Genomic DNA, 10,838 nt, shown 5'->3' with positions numbered 1-10,838 from the left:
AACTACTGTATCTGTGAAATTGAAAAAAATTAAACCGATTTAGAGGTACTATGACATTTTTTTAAATTCAGGAGAGTCTTTAGTTGTTCCATGTGTAATTTTAAGCCGAATTTCAAAAGCAACGAAAATCTGCATCTCGTTTTAATATTATAGTGAAGTGTGAAAAATAAAAATATATATATATAAAAAGAAAGTCTAAAATGTGTGTTAGCTGGTCGCCGGTGTTTGAAGAGATGCGTCGGTCGATTTTGTTCAAACTTTCACACAAGTTGCGTAAACTTCACGCGGTGGTTACTACATAGGTATGGTTGCGATCGACGTACAGGGTCTCGAGATATTGGCCGAAACGTGGACCCGAGTACCCATAGAATGTGTTTATAGAATATGGATAACAAACGAAAGCTGTTGATGAGTGCTTTAGTAGAGGGTAATTTTCATACCCCTGGGTGACTAGGGTCTCGAGATATAGGCCAAAGCGTGGGCCAGTTAATGCTTAGACAGTGTTTATACAATATGGATACAAATGAAATCTGTTGATGAGAGCTTTAGTACAGAGTAATATATTATCCAGAGACGGACTGGGACTGGGATTAGGACTAGGACTGGGACTGAGACTCGGAGTGGGACTGGGACTGGAATAAAATACATACCACACTCTGGGATAGGCAATAAGGGATACAGAAGAATGAGAAGAAATTGAGAGAAGAGAAAAGAGAGAAGGAGATTGAGAAAGAGATAGAATGAAACGAAGATGGAGATAGATGAAGCAAAAAAGACGGAGGGAGGAGTGATTAAATGGATTAGGAAAAAGTGAAGAGGAGGGGAGGGCAGAGTCAGACGGAAAAAGCTTATTAAAATGTATTCAGATAGGCAAAATTTAGGGCAGGCAACCCTACTCAAAAATGTCCCTATTGTAATGAGGAGTGAAATACCTTTCGTTTGATACCCATATCGGCATATCCCATGCAATTTTTTTATTTCGAATAGGTGGTGGCCCTAATTGGCAACCCTACTCAAAAATGTCCCTATTGTAATGCGGAGTAAAAAAACCTTTCGTTTGATACCCATATCGGCATATCTCATGCAATTTTTTTTTAATTTCGAATAGATTGCAACCCTAAATGGCAAACCTACTCAAATTTGCCCCTATTGTAATGCGGAGTGAAATATTTTTCGTTTGATACCCATATCGGCATATCTCATGCAATTTTTTTAAATTTCGAATAGGTGGCAACCCTAAATGGAAACCTTATGTCCCTATTGTAATGCAGAGTGAAATACCTTTCGTTTGATACCCATATTGGCATATCTCATGTAATTTTTTTTTAATTTCGAGTAGGTGGCAACCTTGTGAAACATTCTCGAGTGACAACACCTAGGTAGAAAGTCTTAGAAGGTGATACATTATCTCTGTGCAAATTTCATTTAAATCGGTTGAGCCGTTCTCGAGATCGTTCGGCTATACAACCATACAAATATACGAATATACAAGAATTGCTCGTTTAAAGTTATAAAGGGCGAATTAATGGTGACTTATAACCATAAAGCCATAACCAGATAAAACAGCTGATCGAACCTACCTTATAGAAATCAATGTAATCGATTAATGGTGCCATACCATAACGCTAACGCCATAGCCAATCAATTGGTTTTTGGTTTCTCACCATATTCATAACCTAAAAATATTTGAGTTGGTGAATTTAATAACTTTTTGTAGATTTTCTTCATTGTTTTGGATACGTTATGACTAAGAGACTAATTTTTTGTGGAATATGTTTGTAATTTTTTGCGTTTTCTTTATTTTTATGAAATTTTCACGATTTTTAGGTTAAGGCACCATTAATCGATCACATTGAGATGGTTATGGATATGGGTGTGGTTACGGCTATGGCGTTAGGGTTAAGGAAGTTTAATTTAGCTTTAAGACAGGGCCGGCCATACAAATACTAAAACAATTGCATAAGTGTGTGTAAAAATTGAGTGACAACTCCCCACAGTATGCTAAAAGAAAATGTGGACTGTGAAGTTCGAAATTAAAAAGGACTCTGGTTATTTGATTTCAAGCTAAGTAATCCTAACCAGGGATGCACCTTAACGTTAAGCTAATCGTTTATCAAAAAATTTCCACCGTTTCCGTTGAAACACTTCGAAATATTATCGATAAAGAAATTATCAAGATAAATTGTATCTCGTTTTTAACCGAAACGAAAAGCTTTCGTTAACGTTAAAAACGTTAACGAAAACGTGATATTTTATGTTTGAATTGTGCTGGCAATGCTATAGCCATGGTGAAGCCGTAAGGTGGCAACAACGAGCGCACATACACACACAAACTCTATGTAATTTGTTTGTGTAATTCGTTGGTGGTAATGTCAAAAATACTCTGAGAAATGTTCGTACTGTCAAAATTCATGAGAAAAGTTGCAATCAGCTTGGATAATGCTTTCACCTTTAATGACTCCGCCATCAATCAGCTTTGCCAGCATAGTTTGAAATTAATAATCAACATAAACGATTTGATTTCGTTTTGATATGGCAGAAAACGAAACGAAATCATTTCGTTAATTTGACGATCTTAACGTTAATAAACGAAACGAAATGACTTCGTTTCGTTTATTAACGTTGATTATCGTAACGAAATGATATCGTTTCGTTGGTTAAGCATGCCTGATCCTAACAATACTTACTTATATTCATATAACTAAGAACGCGGAGGTCGAGCTAGTCAGATAAAACTTTTTTATAAAAGAGGGTATGGTGTTTCTTCAATGCAAAATTTACTTAAAAAATCACTTTTTCATCAAGAAAGAGCTATAAAACAAAGTAAATGTAAAGATAGAAATATATATTCACCCTTATTGTCATTGTCGTCGTCGACATCGTCGTCGTATTTCAGTCAACGTCACATCGTAACGACGTCGTCGTCACCTCGACACCAAATCGGTATTGGCTAAGCTTGTTGAGACGACGACGACAATTTATCGATAAAACGAAAGGAAAATATACCATCTCTGTCAATTCTGGATCAGCTGTTCGTAGAGTTGTGCTTTTTCGTTCATTTCAGAGATTCGAATCTTTAGTTCTTTTTCTGATGAACGAACAAGTTGTTCTTTTTGTTCATCTGTTCTTTTTTTTTCAAGCAAATTTGATCACTGCTGCTCGCACCCGCGAAAAAAGCCAACAAGTATAGATTGGGGTGTGTATGCAGCAATGCTTTGTGTAGGTATATTTAAATGAGTAATGAATAAATAAGTTAATATATATGTATAATTAACTTCAAAAATAGTTACAAATTTCGGAAGATCCAGGAAATTGAAAGAGTCCAGACACAAATTGTAAATATGAACTTTTCAAGTTTAATAAATGTAATAATTAGTTTCTTACAAAGCATGTTTTTCATAAATAGTCTATATATATATTGTTGTAACAGTGCCACACACAAAGATGACCACACATATTTTTAGTGTAAGTGGCATCATCGACATTCGTGCTCAGAATTTCTGCGTATATATGTGTGAATTTACAATGTTCGCGAACGAGAAGAGAGAAAGAATAACATTAGATAAAACGAACTAAAAGAACCAATGAACTAAAAGAAAAAAAAGAACCGAAATCGAAGATCTAGTTCACTTGTTCAGTTGAGAGACCCGGTCAATTGAACAAGTTCAGAACGAAACGACCCAACTCTAGCTGCTCGATTTTTTTTACTATTTCTGTATCCTTTTTCGCGATTTGAGATTTGTTTAAATATTTCTTTTCAAGATTTTACAAAAATGTTTTATTATGAGCTCTAGTGACGAAAATAATAAAGAGGAGCTTAGACTCAATAGAAAAAAAAATTTGAAATAACTTCGATTTTTTCTAGCCCAGCTACAAGAACCTCGAATTATTGCGCACTCGTTATTTTCATTTTGAATATCTAAGAAAACAATGTATATTACATATATGTATATTTAATTAATTAAAAAAGAAATGTTTTACTTACAAATTTTCCTTCTGTCGTCAGTAAAAACAGCGTCGACACAAATGGCGTCGTGTGAGGGCGACGACGACAGCAAATTTGCTTATCCAATACCAAACATGTGTCGATAGTCGTCAATAGTTATCGAAAACGACAACGGCAATACCGAATTTAACATGTCGTCGTGAGACGTCGTCGTTCAGTGACGACGACGACAATGACAATAAGGGTGATTTTCAAAACATAAAGTTATTCAATAAAAAAAAATTTATAAAAATTAATAAAACTAAGTAGAACGTATAAAAAGTTACTTATATTAAATTGTCAATATTTATTAATAATTAATTAATTATTATTAATTATTAATATTTAAATTGTCAATATTAATATGTATGTTCAAAGGAACTTTATAATACTAACTAAAACGTATTAAAAGTCATTATAACATTGCAGCATATTGTTTTTATTATGTGCCCAAAAAGTAGCATGGACTTTTCCTTTTGCATTCACTGTTGATTTTAGTGAGTGACCAGCGAAAGCAAACGATCGTGATCGCACATCGTTAGTGTCTGTGTGAAAATACGAACTCAAATTGCACAATGTGCAACTTTTGGCCGGCTCTGTTATAAGATATGGGGCTTGTCCCATGCACATACCACTTTTTTTGCCGGTTTTATTGACAATGAAAACCTTTTTTAAGTAGTATGAGGTGGGTTTTGTCTAAGGCTGGGGTAACGCTCAGTCAATCCAGAGTCGAGTAAAGGTCCCACAAACCCCTACTGAATAAATACACGATATTTATGTGTTACGAACACACGCACACACGGCTGGAGATATTAGGCGGACAGCAGCTTTCCGTCGCAAGATGGCGAGGGGGCGGAGCGTCGACTAACGGAGGTTCGGTAGGGCGGCTGAACGGGCGGGTAACGGACGGACTGGTACGGCGGTACGGAGGCAGCGGCGGGATAAAAGCAACGGCTTAACTGCGGTAGGATGGCAAGCGGCCAACGGTCGTCGTCGCAGTGGCGGGACGGATGCAGCGGCTTAACGGCGGTAGGATGGCGGACGGCCAACGGTCGTCGTCGCAGTGGCGGGACGGATGCAGCGGCTTAACGGCGGTAGGATGGCGGACGGCCAACGGACGTCGTAGCAGCGGCGTGACGGATGCAGCGGCTTAACGGCGGTAGGGTGGCGAACGGCCAACGGTCGTCGTAGCAGCGGCGTGACGGATGCAGCGGGTTAACGGCGGTAGGATGGCGAACGGCCAACGGTCGTCGTAGCAGCGGCGGCACCAGAGGGGCGACGATGCGGCGGTGGGCTACGGAGCGCGTACCAGGGCCGTGGTGAGAGGGGAGATGGGCTGGCGACGGGGTTTACCTGGACAGCGGCAGCGTGTTCCGGGCGGGATAGGATGGACGTACCAGCGGACTTGTATTGGTCGGTCGGCTTCGGCAGGATCGGGCTGATCGAACGTCTTCGGCAGGCTCGGTAATCGGCGGGGTCAGTCACCTGCGGGAGAAACTGCGAGGACTCGGGTTAGTGCTGGTTTCACCGCTGGACACCCCCGCCTCCCTACTTGCACACTAGTAGAAGGTGCGTAAGGGGGGTGGGGTTGTACCAGCCGAGGCGCCGTGGGTCGACCCGTGGCGGAGGGGAAGTGCACCTTAACGGCACAGCGGTAGCCCCTTGTGCGCACGCATCGGCTCACGGCCGAAACCAGAGCTGCGGAGAGGGGGTCGTGCGGTCGTTCGGGCGGCGAGTCATTCCTTACCAGACCAGGACGACGGAGGGAAGGGTAGTCCGAAGACACCACTCGCGTCATCCTGGTGCAGCAGGGGGTGACTCGCGCCACGGCCGCACCCTCTTCTCCCCAGCTAACTAGAGGGAGTGGTTCCTCCGCTCCGGCCAGCCTACTAAAATCAGAGCTGAGGGGGGGAGGGGGTTATTTGGTCATTAAGGCAGCGGGCCGCTCAACACCAGGGTGGGCGACGGAGGGAAGGATAGTCCGAAGACACCACTCGCGTCGTCCAGCCCAGGTGAAGGGTGACTCGCGCCATGACAGCGCCCCTTCCGCTCAGTCCGAGCCGCGGGGAGGGGGGTTATTTGGTCATTAAGGCAGCGGGCCGCTCAACACCAGGGTGGGCGACGGAGGGAAGGATAGTCCGAAGACACCACTCGCGTCGTCCAACTCTGGTGGAGGGTGATCCGCGCCATGACAGCGCCCCCTTCCACTCGGCTAGCTAGCCGGAGTGGCAATTTTGTCTTTAAAAAGACAACCACTTCCGCTGGCTCACCTGCGAGGACTGAATTGCAAAAATGCAAATTCAATGTTTATATGGGTGGTGCCGCAAACTGGTTGAGAAGTCAACGCACCATTATTGTGCTTTTTCATTCGTTTGCTATCAGTGGTTGTTGACTATGCTATACAAGTGGTTTTTGGCTATGCTATAGAAACTGGTTGAGAAGTCAACGCACCATTATTGTGCTTTTTCATTGGTTTGCTATTAGTGGTTGTTGACTATGCTATACAAGCATAAGTACAAGTGGTTTATTGTAACGCTACGTTACAGTCCCCCTCCCACTTCGGTTGACGGAAAGCTGCGGTGGGGAAAGATGGATCTCCAGGCATGGCCTAGGTCTTGTGCCGGTGTGCATGTGGGCGAAGCACTTTATTTAAAAAAAAAATTTTTTTCCCAAAAATATACAGAGTCATTCCACTTATATCTAACAGAGTTAATGTTATTGTAATTGTTCAAAAAAAAAAAATGTTCCACTGTTTTGTTGTTGTTGTTTTTTTTTTTTTTTTTTTTTTTTTTTTTGTCGGGGGTGGAGTCGTACTAAACTGTGTCCGTTGTCGTACTTCTCTTGTTCCCCTTTTAATGTTATGTAGATATGTATGTATGTATTTTTTTTTTTTTTTTTTTTTTTTTTTTTTGTGAAAATAATTTACAATTCATTTCTGACTTAAATCTAACAAGTTTTTGTAAAAGGTATGAAAATATAAAAATATAAAAAAGAAATGCGGCGGCCTCTTCTCTTGCTGTCTCATTCGATTTGTACCATTCGGTTGATTCCCATCAGCGAGACTTTCGCCCGGTTCTCGCCCATCATCTTCACCTTGACGCGCTGGTTCTTCCAATAAAATTTCCAGCACTTTTTGCTCCGTTTTGTCGGGCGTTTTAGTTTTAGTTCCCCGAAAAATTGTTCGGGATCGGGGTGCCCCTCTTCGTATGTCGTTTTCTTCATTTCGTTGTGTTCGGTGTCGCCCCGTCCCTGTGGCTCTGGTTGCGGGTCTTCTTTTATGGCCATTAGTTGCTCTATTGGTGGCCCATGAAAAATTTGGATTCTCTGAATCTTTGGTTTGTTTGCCGGCCACACTGTTGCCTCAAACGGCGGGCGCCACGGGCGTATCGGTTTCGGTGAGTCCGGTGGTGTGTGTTGCCGCTGTTTTCGACTCATTGTTGGACAGTTGGTTCCTGCAATGAGTAAGCAAAACGAGGGTTGTTTAGAATTTGTACGGCTTTAAATCTTGCAAGTGCGCGTGTTGTTGCTTTGTTTGCCCCGGGTGGCCTACTTTCACCGTGTTCGTGGAAACATATTCCATCACCAAGTACGGGCCGGAAAATTTTGGTGCTAACTTCTGGGCGAATTTGTCGGCCGCGGATGAGAGTGGGTGGTCCCTTTTCATCACCTGCTCGCCTATGCGTGGCTTCCATTGCCGTCTGCGTAAGTCGTAGTGTTTTTTCTGTTGCTTTGAAGCTTTGGCTAGGTGCCCTTTTATCTCGTCCCATAACTTGGTGATGGACGGTGGTACGGTTGGTGGCTCTGCTGGTACTGCTCCCTCCGTGCGCACTTGCTGCGGTGCTGTAAGGTCTCTACCGAAGTTGATTTCTGCTGCTGATGCTGTTGTCGACTCGTGGCTAGCCGTGTTTATCGCGAATGCTATTTGCGGAATCTCCTGGTCCCAGGTGCGGTGGTCGTCCTTGCATCGCTGAGCTATCATGGTTTTCACGACTCGGTTGGTTCGCTCGGTGGGGTTTTCGTGCGGGGCGTAAGCTGCCGTAAACTTGTGATCGATGCGGTGGTCGTTCAAAAACGCTGCTAATGCCTTCCCGACGAATTGTTTACCATTGTCGGTGAGGAAGGTTTTCGGGCAGCCAAATCGGTATATGACTCTTTCTTGGAGTGCTTTGATTACGCTTGTCGTTGTCGCTTGGCGCACTGGGATCAACTCCACCCACTTGGAGAATTTATCCACCATGACGAGGAGACAAGTATTTCCTTGCTTGGAACGGGGCAGTGGTCCCACGAAGTCAGCGGTTACTATTTCCCACGGCCGTGATGATTGCATGGTTGCCATCAATCCTGCTGGGCGTCTTTGCTCGACTTTGTATTCTGCGCATCTGATACACTTCCGTACGTGTTTGAGAACATCGCGGAACATCCCGGGCCAGTAATAGTTCTGTTGTGCTCTCTTAAGCGTCTTCTTCACCCCGAGATGTCCGGCGGCGGCGGCGTCATGGACTTCTTGTAGTACGTCCTTTCGTCGGTCGGCTGGGATGCACAGCTTCCATTGCGGTGACCGCGAGAGTTGATTTCTCGGGGAAATGTGGCGGAAGAGTCGGTTATCGACGATTTGGTAATCTGGATGTGCTTGAGGTTTTTCCCGCACCTGTCTTGCTTTCCTCTCGTGCCAGTCGTTTGTTCCGTTGGTTATGGTGTACAAAATGTCATCATCGGCGTGTTGTAGCGGGCAGCGGGAGAGTGCGTCGGCTACCACGTTCTGTGCTCCTTTTCGGTATTCTATCTCGAAATTATATTGTTGCAATTCCAGTGCCCATCTTGCCAGACGTCCAGAGGGGTTCTGGAGCGAGTGCAGCCATTTTAGTGAGTGGTGGTCGGTGATGACGGTGAAGTGATACCCCTCCAGGTACGGTCTCATCTTACGGATACCCCATAGCACGGCTAGGCATTCCTGTTCGGTGGCCGAGTATCGCTTTTCCAGCTGGGTTAGGCTTCGGCTGGCGTAAGCTACTACGTTCTCGTGGTCGGAATGGCGTTGATAGAGCACGACGCCCAGGCCCTCTCCGCTCGCGTCGGTCTGGAGAAAAAACGGTCGAGAGAAGTCCGGACAACAAAGTATTGGCGCGCTGGAAAGCTTATCCTTGAGTGCTTTGAAAGCGTGATTTTGCTGCGCCTCCCATTTCCAGACTTGTCCCTTTTTCAGCAGTTGGTTAAGCGGCGCGGCGAGCGTAGAGAAGTCTGCCACGAAGCGGCGGTACCAAGACGCGAGTCCAAGAAAACGGCGGAGCTCTTTGAGCGTTTTCGGTGCGGGCATCTCCTGTACAGCGGATACTTTTGCTGGATCGGTGTGAATTCCTTTCGAACTGATGATGTGTCCTAGGTAATGAAGTTGTTGCTGGACGAAGCTGCACTTTTCGAAGTTTACTTGCATCCTGTGTCTTTGTAGGCGCTCGAACACTTCCCTCAAGATCGCCAAGTGTTCTTCGAAGGTATCTCCCAATACGATGATATCGTCCAGGTAGGCGAAAACTTTTGGTTGGAGTTCGGGCCCAAGTATCGAATCCAGAGCGCGTTGAAAGGTAGCCGGAGCAGAGTGTAGGCCAAATGGCATGACTTTCCACTGGAACAACCCTCTGCCAGGAACTGTAAATGCGGTGTATGGTCGGGATGCTCTGGCGAGCGGGATTTGCCAGTAGCCGTTCTTCAAGTCAATGGTCGAGATGAATTTCGCCTCTTTCAGCTGGTCGAGAATGGCTCCAATTTGCGGCAACGGGTAAGCGTCTGGTTCGCTGGCGGCGTTGAGCTGACGGTAATCTATGCACATCCTCCACGTGCCCTGTTTTTTGCGGACTAGCACGATTGGCGAGCTGTACGCGCTTCGTGATGGTTCTATTCTTCCTCCGGCTAATAACTCGTCTACCTCTTCGTTGATTACTTGTTGCATGGCCGGGTTGCGGGGGTAGTATCGTTGCTTCAGCGGTCGGTTGTGTTTGAGACGAATCGTATGCTCGGCTGCAGTGCTCGGTCCGATGATTTCGCCAAACCGCTTTTGGTGATGCGCCAGGAAGTTTCCCAGTTCCGTGTTTTGTTCGTCGCTCAGGTGTTCTCGGCTCGTCAATGCACATAGCGTATCCAGTTCGGGTGCTCTCTTGGTCACGGTGGCCTCTAGCGGCTGGCCATCCAGCGTGAGGATGATTCCCCTCTTTCTTAGGAAGTCCATTCCGAGGATTACCTGTTCGGCCAAGTTTGGGATAACGGACAGCATCGCGTCTGTGGCTCGTCCTTGATACACAATCCTTGCCGGGTAGGAATTTGAGGTAAAGACGCACGTTTGGTCTGCCAGCTGGATACTTCGCTTGTTGGGGCGTGCCTTGATGTTGTTCTTTTCTAGGTGTTTTCGTACGGTGTCATCTACATAGGATAGGGTGGCGCCGGTGTCCACTAGTGCGCGCACGCTCATGTCCTCGATGACCACTGGTATATAGAATCGGCCATCTACTTGTGTTTTTGCGGTTGATTTGCTGGCGGGTGGTTCCCTCGGCTTCTCTGGTCGGACGTACGGTGCTTGGCGGCTTCCTTTAATAGCGTTGTACGGCGTTCGGGATGCGTTCTCGGTAATTGGGCTAGTCGGAGGGCATGGGCAGTCCCTGGAGAGGATGTTGTCTTGGCCACACCGGGAGCAGAACTTCCTCCAGGGGCCCTTACATTGGAAGCGGTGGTGTCCGCGTTCCTTGCAGCGCCAACAGCACTCTTTGCTGTCGTATTCCATGGGTAGGTGGTATAGGCTGTGGGCCACCATTTTTCCCTGTTTCGCTTCCTCGCCTCTTAACAGCTCATACTCTTCCGTTAGCTC

The sequence above is a fragment of the Eurosta solidaginis genome, chromosome 4, assembly GCF_040869045.1.
Source record: "Eurosta solidaginis isolate ZX-2024a chromosome 4, ASM4086904v1, whole genome shotgun sequence".
In the NCBI taxonomy this organism is placed as follows: Eukaryota; Metazoa; Arthropoda; class Insecta; order Diptera; family Tephritidae; genus Eurosta; species Eurosta solidaginis.
This window is presented reverse-complemented; position numbering follows the sequence as displayed.